Source organism: Amia ocellicauda, chromosome 10, assembly GCF_036373705.1.
Source record: "Amia ocellicauda isolate fAmiCal2 chromosome 10, fAmiCal2.hap1, whole genome shotgun sequence".
NCBI lineage: Eukaryota > Metazoa > Chordata > Actinopteri > Amiiformes > Amiidae > Amia > Amia ocellicauda.
The window spans coordinates 9,687,486-9,704,259 of record NC_089859.1 but is presented as its reverse complement, the minus strand read 5'-3'; the positions used below and the strand labels follow the sequence as shown (position 1 = coordinate 9,704,259).

Here is a 16,774-nt window from a genome sequence, read left to right as displayed (position 1 = left end):
AATCGGATCATGACACAGGGAGAAGTAATACATATTCATTTTTGTAAATGCACTGCTCAAAAGGGAGCAGATACATGGAAATGAACTTATTTTTCTAAAATACCATTTTAAGTGATGTAATTTGTTTTATAAATATTTTTTTATATGTCCCTGTTCTGGTAACGCTATGAAAGAATATCTGTTAGATATAGCAAAAACATTTCAGTTAACAGTTTATTGCATTTTACCATTTAAGGTATTTCAGCCTCCAGTTTTTGAACACTAAAGACCAGAATGCTGAGTGTCCCAGAATGCATTTTGACCTTTCGGGTCTCACATTGACATCCTAGGGCAGCTGAACCTAACGAAAATAAATGGAAACACAGGAAGCAATGTTTAGGTGTACGAGTACAGCCTGGCCACACCGAGATGCACCTAAACATGGCCAGTTGAAATGGGGTATAAATCTTCTTCATAGGCCATGAGGGACGTTTCAAATCTCTCAAGATTATGCAGGGATTAATAAAGCAGGAAGTCACCTGCGCAACACTAAATCACAGTTGTGCTCATTTATGAAACGCTTGCCTAGTTCCTCATTCCAAGTCAGTTCTGAGCGAAGATGGTTTTCATTCTTGTATACTTCAATAAATTAAACAGCTAAAAAAAGAATGATAGTGAAACTTATTTTCATCTGCTCCTGTAGCCCATTATTTCTGCAATTAAGGGAATTGGCTTGAAATTTATTTGTCAGATTTAGAATTTGTAACCATTTTGGCCAATACTTTATACATTGGATTGTGCCTTCAATCCAAGATTGCTTTATTGTGTTTATTGCCCTCTAGTGTCAGGTATAAAAACGTAAATTTAATAACACAGCAATTTATTTCAGTTACAAAGGATTCATCGCTATAAAAAGTGTATGATCGCAATAAACATTAATGAACACATATTTAAGACAAAGGATGATTTTTGTTTATGGTTTCATCACAAATGGCTACCATTTATAATAACAATTATTGTAAAATTTTGTTAGTACACCGTTTATATAAAGTAAGTATCAGGTCACTTTCAGACAACTACTAAATCGACTGCAAACGTACCAAGAACATGAGTATCTTGTGTATTAAAAAAAACCCAAAATTCATTTCTTTGTGTGTGTGTATTTGTCTGAACAATGTACCTTTACCAAAAAAAAAAAAAAAAAAAAAAAAAATTATATACAGGTCTGTCATGAGCTTAATTGGACAAAATTGCAATACCAAAAAAAACCTGGATTCATAAACATTTATTAGTTGTAAATTAACATCAGTAATACAACTGAAGCTGAGGCATACATTTTTGTCATGCATGTACAATTATTTCTCTACAGCAAAGCCTAAATTTGTCCCATTTCAGAAGATTAATTTTAAACATCAATCTTTAGGTTACATGGAATCTTGCAAGCTTTGCTGCACCTGACGCCCTTCAGCAACTTTGTTGTTCATTGCTTTCAGAAGGAGTTGAAAGTACAGTATCCTGGCCATATGGTAAAACTATTAATATCTTCTTTCTTAATTTGTTAAGGACCTTCTGCCATCTGCCCATCCTATGGCAAGCCATTTGCAGTAATGATAATTAGACTGTGCAGCTATTATCACTCAAGCAGATTTCTAGTCCCATTGGGAAAGCTGCAGAGTTCACTGTCACAATGACCTAGAGAAGGAATTTAAAACACCAGAGGTTAAACCTATGCAAAGCCCACTACACAACAATCTGAGACAAGATTAGTTCTGCTCAACTGAAAAGACCAAAGACAGCCTCAAGAAAATAATGCAATATTTGGTGTACTGAAAATCCACATTAAAAACAGAATAAAATATTCTGAGCACTACTGACAACAGCACGTCACGTTTTAAGTATGTCTTTGATTCAGGCCTTCCGATCTTCCTTTCCTGCACTCATGTCTTAAGGGTTAGGTTTAGTTATCATTACAAATCATTACAAAGGTTGATTTCATATGGAAGACCCTCTTGACACTTGTATTGTCAGAAATGTCAAACTATCCTTGTTTCATATTTCTAAACACAACCAAATATCTAAATGAACAACCTGGTTTGGGAATAAAAGTTACATTTTCCATTTACAAAAAAAAAAAAGGGATTAAGGATTGTATTGTTTTTACCCTGATTCAATCACAACATAATGACTAGGAAAAAGATATGTTGAAACTATTTCTCTCACCCAACCACCAGGGGTCAGGACCTAATCAACTGCTATGAAATAATTAACACTTCACTAATAGAAGCCTTTGTCAAGGCAATGGAGAACTGGGAGTAAGATGGCACCTGTAACACTTTACAGTAAGATATACATAGACCTGTAATGTTGGTCTTTTTTCAGCTGTGCATCACCATCACAGTGTAACACTTGTATTATGCTATTAACTGTGGTATTTTGCCTGTAAGAAATTCCATTCAAAATGCTTTTATTTTTTGGGATACAGTGGTGGTTACTGGTAGTTGTTGGTAAGTATAAAACCAGGAAAAAACTGAGAATTCATAAATAATACCATTCTCCGTCCCTCAATTAATAAGAAAGTAAACCATTTCCTAAAGGAAGATGTTGCACTTGCCTTTTTTCCGTTACTAAAATAATGGCAGTAATGGTAATAATTACAGGGTTTAAGAGGGTGAGTAACAAATTAAGATTTGAGATCCTAACATTACTGTTTGTGGTTAGAAAGGGTATTTCAATCATATATGTGGGTTTAAAATGCAAAATCATTTTATTTCTTTAACTGCACCTATACTTTTGTTTTCAAATTACCATATTTCTCAGTTTGTGTAACACATCATTCAGCACCATTTCCGAATACTCACACCCTGCTTTAAACACATGCCAGTTTATCCTGCAATATTGCTGTCTGCCAGCTGTGATGCATTTCATTTGCACATGCAGCAGGAATAATTTCAAAGGACTGCTACATTACCTTTATTGCAAAATTATGTCCAGATTCACTTTCTATTAATATAATTATAGATAGAGATTTAAAGCAATATTTCTTCAAGAAATATTCAAGTCCTAAGCGATTCTTGGCAGCTTTGATTTGATAGAGCACATTTCCATCAACAAATCACACGATAACATCATTTTTGTATTCATGAATTACAAAAAAAAAAAACAGAACATTTTACATTTAATTGATTTCAATTAGTCCAAATGGAAATACCACAAACTTGATCTCTTAATCGGATACTTAATTTCAGACCAACCTTAACAACACTTTCAGATGTAAAAAGAGTAAAGCATGATATCCTTCTTTTTAAATTTAAAATCAAATGTAGAACAGTTCACAAAAGATATATATGGCCCTAACCTACAACTGCAGGACACAGAATTGTTAAGTAAATTGTTACATGACATGACAGGCCTTTTACATGACAGAACTACGATGTATAGGGCTCCTGTCATACAATACAGAAATCAAAGCAATCTTCATGTTTTGATATTGACCTTTTTAGTAGGGGCAGATTAGCAAGTAATTCTGAGAAGGTGGCCCTACTTCTCACTACAGCGTCCCAGTCCCTGCGCTTTATTAATGTGTACGCCTGAGCCTCGCATTCAAATAGTAACCAGAAAAACACACAATATTGTCAGTCGAGTTGTATGCTGCAGGCATGTGGTTGCTTCCTGACAAAACACAAAATTTACCTTGTCATTTCCTCTGGGTACAAATAGAAAAAACAAAAATACATCAGTCCAGATCGATTTGCAAGACATACTGACTAGACACCAGTTGTGAGCTGAGCTCAGATCCGGCGGGCTGAACAGTTTGACAATACTGCAACGTACAGGCCTAAGCTGGCAAAAAGGGCAAGAGGAAACTTTCACCGATTACCAACCTCTCAGTTACTGTGAGAATGGAAAAAAATACGGTGGTATTAAATTAATTTCATTACTCATTTTTTAAATAAGGAAAAACACACTGAAATGCATGTACTTTTAAATAAACCCACAGGCAGCTTCATTTTTTTATTTTTTATTTTTTTGATTTGCAAGTGAAAAGTTAATTTGGGGTTCAAAATACAGACTATGTAAATTGTCCTGAAGGAACTCAAATATGTATTACACTAAATCGGAGAACAATTTAGTCAAGACTGAAAAGGATATTGAATTGAAGCAGGAGAAATATATTATTACCCAATAAAACAAAGTACTTGAAGTAACAACTACCACGTGTCTTGTATTGCTAGTTAAAATAACTGTTGTTTTCAGTATTCATAATGTTAAATCAAATGTGTACTTGTCTGAAGAAAGATATAAAGGTTAACGCAATATTCTCTTTATAGCGTGGATTAAGCATAGTTCGCATAGAGATTCATGCAGTAGTTGTCAACAGCATTTTGTAATCTGGAATGAGAAATTACACATGCTTCTTGAATCCAGTATCCTGTTGTTTTTTTGTTTTGCTTTATTTGAACGACACATTCAGTACAATTCCCATAGGAAACTGTGCGAATGTCCAAAACAGTAAAAAATATTTGTTTTTAACAGTTGCTACAGTTATGACTTATTCTCTTTCTAATTTTATTTAAATAATACAAAAAAGTTTGTCACTTTGTTAACATTTAAACTAAACTATTAACATCCCTTATATAGATCATGACATTTAACACACAGAAAGGGAAGTCAAGGTTGTAGCTGCAAATTTCAGAACAAAACATACACAGTCCAAGAGTGATGCGAGCTTCCCCTTCAGCTGAAGGGAAAAGGGTAACCGGGTCAGCCCAATCAGTCAATCAATGCCACTGAAATTCAGACATCACACATGGCATCATTACACCTTAATGGATTTGTGAAATTATCTATGTTTAGATCATTTAAATGGTCAACAGATATATTCACAGAGAACCAGCATCTGTAAGAGGGCTTTTTAAATAACAGTGAACCATATACTACAGCACAATTGGTCCATGAAAAATTGACATAAATCTCCACCATCCTTTCTCAAAGAAGGTTTGCATTACACATTGACTTATTTTTGTACATGCATTTTGCATATTATCAGATGTGCTCTTAAATGAAAAGCAGCTGTTCCATATTTCCAATGAGTGCGAGTATTTTCATGGGGGAGAAATTAAATATCTGCAAAAATGTGCTTAATGACGCTACTTGTATGCAATTTTATTTATATCTGCTAAAACTGACATGTGACCTATCTTGTTGAATAATCCCCAGTCACTTGTTCCAACATTGGCGTCTGAGTTTAATGATGAATTTAAGGAAAAGGTGGTGACCTTTAGAGGTGTAAGCTTAATGGCACAAGGCTTCCATACTGTGCTGATCTTGTTTCCTCCCACACTTTCACATAATCGGCATTACACCCTGAAGTCTTACAATACATTATTTTTGCACGAATAAATTACTGAAACCTTAAACAGCCAACTGCACTGAACTAACAACACTAATGAGAAATTAATTCAAGAAAATTAGATAAAGTATAAACATTGTGCATCTACAGTAGTGGTTGCAATTTTCTCGTTGCCTAGGCTGCATCACTGAGGTAAAAGCATGGTCGGTTATGATTTATGATCCAGATACTATTTTTTAAAGCTGCTGTGGTGAATGTACATGAGACCAGAAGCATGACAACTCCAGAGGGAAGAATCCATTCCAGACATCCACCTAAATCCAAAGCCATATAACTCACATTTCCTCTTTCAATGTACACATATATTCTCCCTGTCTGAACAGTTTCAATTCAAAGGTCTAAAACCTCAGGTTTTGCCACCAGGTATATAAACACTACTGCTGCTCTCTTACCATAACTGGGCTTAAACAGTTAATCAGCCAAAGAAATACACTATACCATGTTGGGATCTGCAAAAATTAAAATCTGGGACAATTAGCCACTTTCCCCAAAATATTTTTTTCAGCCTTAATGTTTTAATCTCAGAAGTGGTTAAACTGCTAATGTGGAATTACAGTCTTTAATTTGGCATAACAAATAAAATATGCTTGTATGTTTAATTAGCATTTTTCATATATACATTTACAATGGTTTTATGATTTGTTTAGGTTTTTAGTAATGTGCATGTTTTTTTTGCACCTCCCACCCAAATCATTTATTTTGATTTGCTTGTATGTATAACCAAAACCAAATGTGTAACATACAGTCATTACAAATAATGTTCAAATGCATTTCAGCCACATCAATTTTGCTCCGTTCATTAGCCAGCAATAGGTAAGTAAGAACTGAATCAGCAACTGAATTGAGGCAAGCAATACATATAGACATATACTTGTATCACTATTGTAAACTATTTAACAATCTATTGTAAGACGCTGTTAATGTATAACGTTTCTTAAAGATGCCTAGTCGCCAGGCAGCTGTACAGTTATTCAGATGTGCCGCTTTGTTCTCATGCTGTCCTGTATTATGTTACACTAGCAGCTGGAGTTTGACTATAAACAAGATGCTGCAATATGCATTAGTTCCTGTTCAATAAACAATAACAGCAAAGCCTGTTGGACAGAGACATTACACCCAATATTCACAGCAAAATCCAGAGCAGATTATAATTAAAACAATGTCTGACATTACAGTCTTTAAAGAAGGACAATCTCACGGTTCTCTCTACATAAACAAGCCCAGTGATGGTGATCACAGAACATCCACATATCATCCAGTCCAGCAGGGTTGAGAGCACAATTCTGAGTGAAATTGTCACCCAGAATTAATAACGAACTAATCTATGTAGTTCACATCGTGAACATTGAACATTTCAAACTGCTATATTTTGAAGAATACTAGCCTAGATGTTTCTAAGTGAAATTCAAGCACCGGGAGTAAGCTATTTTATTTTTTTAGTATTTCAAAGAATGGAACATTTTCAAGTACAATGTTTTTTTATTAATTAAACACGGCATTGCTTGTATACAATCAAGCTCCATTTGCAGAATCTGATTCTAATATGGAGGCAACATAACTGTCTTTCACTAACATTATTCTAATAGTGTTAAATCACACATCAAATTGTTAAAAAAATCCAATGATAAAATACATAAAACTGAGCAAATACAGGAATTATATGTTGATTTACAAATGATGTCCTAAGGTTCAATAATAATCACTATCTCTGTTACTATAAATTAACCTTGGCACACCTTTAGAATTGTTACTGTACTTATGAGTTTTAACACAATCAAAAATTGTGATTGACCTCAGGTCTGATCTAAATGATGATGAAGCCCCAAATTACAACAGGTACTTTGCCAAGGTCCTGTTCCCCACTATGACTACAGAAAGCCTGCTGTGCTGATTCTCTCTTCCAATCCCTTCCTTCAGTTTAAATACTTTAAATGCCAAATAAAGCTACAATGACCCTAAACACAAGAGCGAACTGCTAGGATTAAGCACAATAGGACCTCAAATGTAAATAAATTAACAGGAAAGAGCATGCTGTACGTTAATTATATATAATTCAAGTATATACTGTTATATATACTGTTCAAGTATTTGGGTGCTGCAGGGATAAGAATATAATGACTTAATGAAAAGGAAGACCTTGAGCTGTTTTTATATGGTGACAAACCAAACCCTCTGAAATACATTTCAATAGAAACTTGGACCAGGAAGATCATAAGAAAGCAATATCCACAGTTTCAAATTATTTGACTTACCTTATTAAACCAAGACACTACTGTAGATAGATAGCTGCTATAATAAACCATGTAGCCTAGGCTTACAGCATTAAAATACCAGATACATTTAAAATGTAACATCCAATTGTATGAATTCCTGCTTAAGTGCATCAGGAGTTGAATGAACTGAATGGCAAGGTGATTTTCACAAGTGGAGTTAATCACTTTGCAACACTTATTTTTAACCCAACTTCATTCAAGTGCACTTCTCCTATATTAGCAGGCCTTTTGAAAATAATTCAGAAATGTTGACCTTCATTAACGGATTCATGCACATAGGATTCAGAAACAGTTTGAAAATGCCTGTGCAGCAAATAAGGGAAAGATGTATATGTATAGATCAGATTCTGCAGAGTCAACACTCAGGTGGTGAAGAACTGGCATGAGGCCAAAAGTAGGGGGCGGGCGATCACTCTGACAGAAGTGAACTTAAAGGCACTATTATCGAAGGGTTTTTAACAGCAGGTAGATGAATTTCATTTACACACAGCAGAGTACATAGACAAATACTAAAGTGAACCAAACCAAATTGTACACTATAACAAACCACCACTATTTTCTCTGTTGCTCATCACCCTGATAAATTCAAAATCTGCATGTGACAAAATTAAAATTAACATCACAAGTGATGACCATTTCTGCTTCTATGGTTGCCTAATTTGATGTCACTCGGTCATCCTAACGTGAAGCAGAAAGAGAGAATAAGCAGCAGCTGGGATTTTTTAAAGCTAACAAATCTGCATAAAAAAAATTAAACATTCGCATGATTGGGTTCCATAGAGCTCAATGGTTTCCCTCCTACACAAGAGGAGGCTATATTCATGGCAGTGCTGACTGCTGTATACAAACATATTTCTAAAAAAAAAAACAAAAAACAAAAAAAACACACATCCTAAAATGAGCTGAAGGTAAACCGATTTATTTTTTCCCTTGAAACTGGCTTGTACAGGAGTACAAAAGCAGAAATAAAATGCATGACAGTATTTTACAAAGGAGGGTTATTGCACTCCGTACACAATGCTATAATAAGATCAGTTGCCTAGTAACAAAGCTAAAAAAATGAGAACCAAACTAAACAAAGGTGATTTATTACTTAAGAGGTCAAACTATAAAAGTATAACGGACATTCTATTTTAGAGTCAGATTTTGCACAAGTTGTAAAACTTGAGAAAAAAAAAAAAAAAGATAATTATGGATTTACAAGTAATTGGTGGTAATTTATAGTACTGTAAAAAAGTTTGAGGCAGGTGTGAAAAAATGCTGTAAAGTAAGATTGCTTCCAAAAATGGACGTGTTGATAGATTATATTCATCAATTAATTAAATGCAAAGTTAGTGAACAGAAGAAAAATCTACATCAAATCAATATTTGGTGTGACCACCCTTTGCCTTCAGAACAGCATCAATTCTTCTAGGTACACTTGCACACAGTTTTTGAAGGAACTCGGCAGGTAGGTTGGCCCAAACATCTTGGAGAACTAACCACAGTTCTTCTGTGGATTTAGGCAGCCTCAGCTGCTTCTCTCTCTCTTCATGTAATCCCAGACAGACTCGATGATGTTGAGATCAGGTCTCTGTGGGGCCATACAATCACTTCCAGGACTCCTTGTTCTTCTTTACGCTGAAGATAGTTCTTAATGACTTGTGCTGTATGTCTGGGGTAGCTGTATGCTGCAGAATAAATTTGGGGCCAATCAGATGCCTCCTTGATGTTATTGCACGATGAATAAGTATCTGCCTGCACTTCTCAGTATTGAGGAGACCATTCATTCTGACCAAATCCCCAACTCCATTTGCAGAAATGCAGCCCCAGACTTGCAAGGAACCTCCACCATGCTTCACTGTTGCCTGCAGACACTCATTCATGTACCGCTCTCCAGCCCTTCAGCTAACAAACTGTCTTCTGCAACAGACAAATATTTCACATTTTAACTCATCAGTCCAGAGCACCTGTTGCCATTGTTCTACACCCCAGTTCCTGTGTTTTCATGCATAGTTGAGTCGCTTGGCCTGGTTTCCACGTCGGAGGTATGGCTTTTTGGCCCAAGTCTTCCATGATGGCCACTTCTGACTCCTCCAGACAGTAGATGGGTGTACCAGGGTCCCACTGTTTTCTGTCAATTCTGAGCTGACGGCACTGCTGGACATCTTCCAATTGTGAAGGGAAGTAAGCATGATGTGTCTTTCATCTGCTGCAGTAAGTTTCCTTGGCCGACCACTGTGTTTACGGTACTCAACGTTGCCCGTTTCTTTGTGCTTCTTCAATAGAGCTTGGACAGCACATCTGGAAACCCCTGTCTGCATTGAAATTTCTGCCTGGGAGAGACCTTGCTGATGCAGTAGAACTACCTTGTGTCTTGTTGCTGTGCTCAGTCTTGCCATGGTGTATGACTTTTGACAGTAAACTCTTCAGCAACCTCACCTTGTTAGCTGAGTTTGGCTGTTCCTCACCCAGTTTTATTCCTCCTACACATCCCTGACTGTGTGCAAGTGTACCTAGAAGAACTGATGCTGTTCTGAAGGAAAAGGGTGGTCACATCAAATATGGATTTGATGTAGATTTTTCTTCTGTTCACTCATTTTGTATGTAGTTAATTGATAAATATAATCTATTAACATGTCTATTTTTGAAAGCATTCTTACTTTACAGCAGGGGCTCCCAAAGTGTGGGCCAGGGGCCAAATGCAGCCCTCAAGGATGTTTGGTGTGGCCAACCTTCAACCCCCATTTTCTGAACCTTTACTATAATTTTCCACTTTCTGAAAATTCTCTATTACAAATTGCACATGTAATTTGGGGGGAAATAATAAAACAATTAAAGTTCATAAATGTTCCCTACCAGAAATGTATAGGAAATAAAAAGGTATGATTTGGGACATATTTAGTTTTCATCGGTGGTTCATTTTCTATTGTGGCCCCGCTTCCCATGCAACCTCTGTAAATTGGCCCTCCATCACCAGACATTGGGAACCCCTGCTTTACAGCATTTTTTCACACCTGCCTAAAACTTTTGCACAGTACTCTATTTCCAGGTTGCATCTGTAAACAAAAGCTAATACATACAATGGAGTGCCATCAAGGCTACTGCCTGTCTGACTCAGCTGTTAGAGAAATGGCTCTCCCTAGACTGTGGAGAAGTCTGCAGTTGGCATTCCTGAGATGTCAGACAGAGAGCAGCATCAATACACCTGCTTCATGAACGCCTCAAGCTCATTATTACATAGTGCCTATACCTTAACATTAACAACTCAACAGGATGTGATCAATGAAAGGAAAATTGCAGTCAGTTTATATAGTTGAGGCTACATAAAAGCCTGTATATTTTAACTATTTGTTCTTTGAACTGATAAGGTTTGTGCTATATAAACCTAAAAATATGAAATATGTTAAAGTATATGGAAAGTACTAAGCCTATATTTGTCAGAATCCATAGCAATATTAAAAATCTAATCTGTTGGGCTTGAATCCACACTTCTGAGTTTTCACTTTTTCAGGACTAGGCTGTTTTTCCATCACCCTGTAGACACATGAAAATGAAGGCATTGATTAACTTTCTGTGCTCAGTGATTTGTTCCATATAATAGCTTGCAAAGCATTTTGCTATTCGATATTTGTCATTATGTCAGTGTTAATTCTACAGTGTTCCAAAAAATAAAGCAAAAATGTCAAATCTATATATTTTCAAATTACTCCTGAATATGTCATCTTAAAACAAAACAAAAATGAATCAATTAAAAATACATTCTGAACAACTACTTGAAGGAAATGAACGGCTCTATCATTATCTCAGAGCTGTCAGTTTTCAAGATAAATTACCTGCTGTGCTCCCAATTAACTACAAGCTTCAAAAATAACACTAAAAAGATTATCCAGCAGAGGCTTGCTATACAATTCCTTTGTGAATTCTGTGTGCATGGAGCAGCTATGTTATAAGCAGGGGATCAATAAAAATATGTATGGGCCAGATCTGTAGATACACAAGAAAAGCAGTTAAGATATGCAAGTCCAAAAGATTTTATTCTAACCATGAAATAATGTTTTATGGATGGTGCATCTGATAGGAAACTGTAGTGCACAGTTGTTGTAACAAGTATACATGCACGTGTGTGTGTGTGTGTTTGTGAGCCTGCAATACATCCTTCCCTGTTTCAGTCTCAATTCTTAGTTGCATGAGTATACATATTGCTTTTATTCAATTTATGCTAAGAAAAGGATTTAGTTACATTTCCCTCCACAGTCATATAGTACAGTCAATAACAAAATATTCTAATGTTCATAGTTTTAGAAACATTTAAAATTATACTTAACTGCTATCATTTTAAATGTGCATATGCCATGTACAGTGTTTTATGCCATATGATAATTTTAATTAACAATGGATAAAATTAAGAAAATTGAGGTATGTCACACAGAACAGCCAAATCACATTAACTAGGCTATATCCTGAAAAAACTGAACCATAAATACTTTTTGAGAAAGTTTGTACATGATATAAAACATTTTATAAAAAGTATGTATTTATTCTGACAAAAACAAATACAAATTGCTATTATATGTAACCTCTATTAACGATTGTGTTTCAAGGGGCTTGTCCAGTACCACATAGGAAATATTTAAATGACAGAGAATCAGGTTCCTCATGCTATTGCATATCAAGATGGATCCTGATGGATTTATTACTAATTATCAAAGCAATTGATGTTCACCTTCTGATGGAATCATCCAATCAAACAGAAGTAGATATGTAAACATGTTGCTCTCCAACTAAAGCATTTTTTAAATTATTTTCTTCTCAAAGTTTGAGTAAAAAAAAAAAAAAAAAAAGTCTTTACTTGGTATAAGGATAGACTAAATTGGTGCTGTGGCTTAAAGAGAGCAATAAGTGATTCTCTTAGAGGCAGTATAATTTTTTTAATGCACTTTGTTCCTTCCTTATCTGGAATAACTGTGCTGGAGTTCTGCCAAGTATATGGACTTAAGGTAATATAAATCAGACTGATGGAAATAGCTTCCACTACACAGTACAGCACTTCCACCTCAAGCTACTTACAGTTTAGATGTGTAAATTGCACAACTGATGAGAATATTTTATATAATTTGAAGCTTTTTTTAACAAAATATGAAAATAAACTACCTATAGCCTAGGGATGATCACAAAGTGAATCGGTGTAACAGTCATGAATTCTTAATGCAGTGTTGCGAGCCCAGCCAGCAACATCGTCACATGATAACTCTGACATCACAGCGTATACTGTAACAGGCATTCATGACCGAGACTACCAAGGATTTATCAGTTTCTTCATGTAGGATCTGTTCTGTTGAACAACATACAAATCAGTTTTGGTGGCCAAGGGTGTCAGTTCTAATTTTCTCTTATTAAACACTGGAGCTCTGCCTATGACTGCAGAAGAGACCTCTGGACTTTTAATGTACACCAGAGCTATTGATGCCTGCCCACATGAATTAAAAAAAACACTTTATGTTATATGACGTTCTGATAGGTTGAACACTGTATTGTTCAATTTCTATACTGAAGCTTTCTTGCATTGCATTACATTGCTGCTCCCATGACTCTTTACTCAATAAGTCTTAGGAAGAGATGTAATTTCTACGGTGAAGAATGCTATTCTGTCCATGAAACTTAACTTAAGCCACTGCCTAGCTGTTGCTCTAGTAGATGCATACAGTAGATCTACTGAACATGCCAACACTGAAACAACAGACATGAAGAGCATGAAGAGATAAATGAAAAGGCGTATTGGATGGGCGTATTGATTGGGAGGGCACACAGAGTACTTGGTGGGACCTGGGAGTATCTAGTCTATCACAACCAATCATCAAATAATAGTGTAAGGGAAGAAAGAGAAAGAGCTTGGAAAAGTACTGGCTTGGTTGACCATTTTCTGAGGCAGACATACATCACATTGTTAACATAGAAGGAGATTGAGATTGTTTCAGGGGTCTTATGTTATTTAGGCAAGCAAGCAAACAGGAGATACACCCAACTCTTGTGTCCCTGCAGGCCTAATTGGCAAACCTGTCTGTAAACAAGAGGTGCATCCAGCTATGATCATTATGCAAACCTGGTCCCCAACCCGCCTGCAAAGTTAGGGCTACTCCTGGCCATTGTGTTTAATGCAGAGTCCAATCTGTATTCATTTTTCCCTCTTCACAGTCAAGCATAATTTCATGACATATCTTCAGAAGGAAAGGTCTACTATATAGATTAGATGTTCTAAACCAACTCATAAGACTACTTTAAGCCACCACCTCAAATATTTAATTCCCAGTACACATCCACACCAAGAGTGGAAGATGAGCCCTTATGACTTGGACATGACAGTCCATCTAGGATATACCCCTCACTAGCTGGGTCCAGGACTTCCCATTTCCAGTGACACTAGGGTCAGCTGATAAGGAGTTGTTTAGAAGATCCTGGACTTGTGGTACAAAAGCAAACAGCTGAGGCTGACTCGACTTCTGCAAGACTCTTGCAGTACATAATAGGTCATGTTTGCCTTCCTGCTGATGCTCAGTATCCGCTTGATCCCATTACAACTTGCAAAGTGAAAAGAAATAATCAGTCTTGCAAAGCTCTGCCCAGGTTGTCAGTGAAATCAATCATGTAATCATCAAAACACACATAAAACTGAGATATTAATGACTGGTCAATCACAAAAATCCTCCAATATGAAGGATATAAATTAACAAAAAACCAGTTCCTGACTGATCCTTTCCAGCATCTGCTCAGAACACACCTCTTCACACTTACCTACCACCACAACTTGGTGGCCTCTACTGTTGCTTTTATTTTACCTGTACGTATTCTTGGTATTCTTGCAGTTTAAATCGGTTTAATAGTAACTGCCAACCTACTTTGACAATGATGTCCACTTTCTGAAATACACATGCCATGATGTAACATTACCTAATTTCTGCATACACTTCAACTACCCTTGAGTAGAACATTTTTGTATTAGACTTTAGTTCAATCAAATTAAATTAGGACTTATATAATGTACTATTTGCTCTTTTGTAAAATGTTTTTCTAAAATGTGAAATAATGATAATATAAAGACCGCATGATATTGGCTCTCATTAAGAGAAGTCATTTTTTTTTCATTGCTTAATGTTTGGGTTCAGTTTTAATATTCCCTCGAACAAAAGCTATATAACCTACAGCTACATGATTTTCTCAAACAAGATATTACAATTTAGCTTTAAATCAAAACTATTTCCAGGAAATTTGATTGAATACATATGAGGTGGATTTCAATAATACCACTGGGTTTGCATCTAAAAAGAAAGCTAAAGTTATTTGAAGCTTGTTGACACAATTTATTTTGGCACATATAATCCCTTATTGTTTTCTCTTTGATTAAATACTTAAAATGCTTAAATGTATTAGTAAACCAATAATCTTTAATTAGCACCAAATTATGATAGTTGACTAGTAATTTTGCTAAACTTTCACAACAGATATTGTATGAACAAAAAATACCCCGGTTTCCCCAAGTACACTTGTTATTCAAAATTAATGTTATAGTGCATAAATGTGCTTTGTATATTTATTGTTGATGTTTTGCAGCCTATCATACAAGAATTAACAGGCATTAAGGGTCACAGCAATTAAGACTCCATTGAAGATAACCTAATTAGTCTAGAAAATGATGAATGCTACAGGAATACCTGAATAAGATTAAATCACTCCAACCTAAATGAAAACCATAAAGAATATTTTGTTCTCAGTCCACGTCATTCTCTTATTGTGGATTCTGAACAATGTGAAGTCAACTTGTCTGACTAGAAGAAACTTAAACATCTTGTTTTACAGTATGAAATCTGTGGATTTTGTATTTTATTGTTTGGGGGTACCCCACACATCAACTATAAACAGTACCTCAAAACAGACATCCCCGTCCTCGATTAACATTCATGTTTGGTGCATGGAAGTAATGAGTATTAAAAATACTGATCCAATACATTGTGCTATGAGTAACTAGGGTATGAACTGTCATGATGATGGTCAAGAGAAATACAACAACACATGGAAACCCAAGTATGCAAGCGCTTAGCCTACATACATACATACCATACAGTGCACTGTATTGGGGCAGCGGGACAGAAGGTGGACAATACTGATGTCCATATTCCAGTGCTTAATCCCCTTTATTGTGACTTAGCAATTGACCCAAATCACAAAATCGACATCACGCACCACAGACTGTCTCATTAATACCCCCTCCCTTGCTTGTTTGTATGGGAAAGGGCAGTGCCAGAGCATTTCCCCCATTGCTTCGGGAGGCTTTAGCAGTATCCCTCACTACCATTCACTCATAAGCGATGCTCTACAAACCCGGAGTAAGAAGTCCGTCAATTTCACATCTGCAAACCCTCCATCGAGTCTGCTTCCAGTCGGATGAATGGCAACTTCTGAAAGTTAGCTTCCTCTCCTACATTACACACATCCATTCTCGGAACAACTCACTGACATTAGAAATAGCATCTTGTGCATTTGTTTGTGTTTGTGTTGTTGTTGTTGTTTGTTTCTTCGTTTTTAATACGAGCTGAAGTAACTGTTCTCTCCTCAACACATTTCGGCCAAACGCGATATCGCAACAAGACGGCTCGCCAGCAGCATGTCAAATGACATCAACTTAACCGGGGAACAGTTTGTGTTGAAACGGCAAGAATATACTACACATAAAAACACCTTCGCTGGATGGCGCTTTCTGTTAGATGCAACCTGTCTCCGCTGTGAAATCACGCCCATAACTCCATGGAAGAAAACAAGAGACTTTCTAATGCTGCATTTCTTACCTGCCCGTCTCGGAGTTGCTCTTGTTTTGCTTTCTGAAGTCCCAGATCCACTCCACTTCTGAACCGCAGCAAGGCCCGCCTCCGCCCTTAGTTTTCATTGGTTCCAAAGAATGGGATTCTCTGGCGATGTGGCCGCTCACTGGCGAAATGCAGTGCCAATCAAATGTATACGGCAAGGACTTCCGTTGTGAACTACGCATGTGTGGAACGGCAATATACTATTGTTTGAGTTCTGCTTATGGGGTCTAGCGTGTTGAACTGGGGGAGACTTAAACCAGCACAAAACAAAGTAC

At 36.3% G+C, this 16,774-nt stretch overlaps 1 protein-coding gene across 2 annotated transcripts in view; it reads right to left on the bottom strand.

Annotated features, from left to right (window-relative positions):
* Positions 1–16,559, bottom strand: part of klhl13 (kelch-like family member 13) — a 93,126-nt gene extending 76,567 nt beyond the window's left edge. For both annotated transcript variants that reach the window (XM_066714934.1, XM_066714935.1), the window contains exon 1: positions 16,482–16,559. The gene's annotated coding sequence lies outside the window, so the exon portion shown is untranslated. The remainder of the gene's footprint in view (positions 1–16,481) is intronic.
* Between the last annotated feature and the right edge of the window lie 215 nt (positions 16,560–16,774).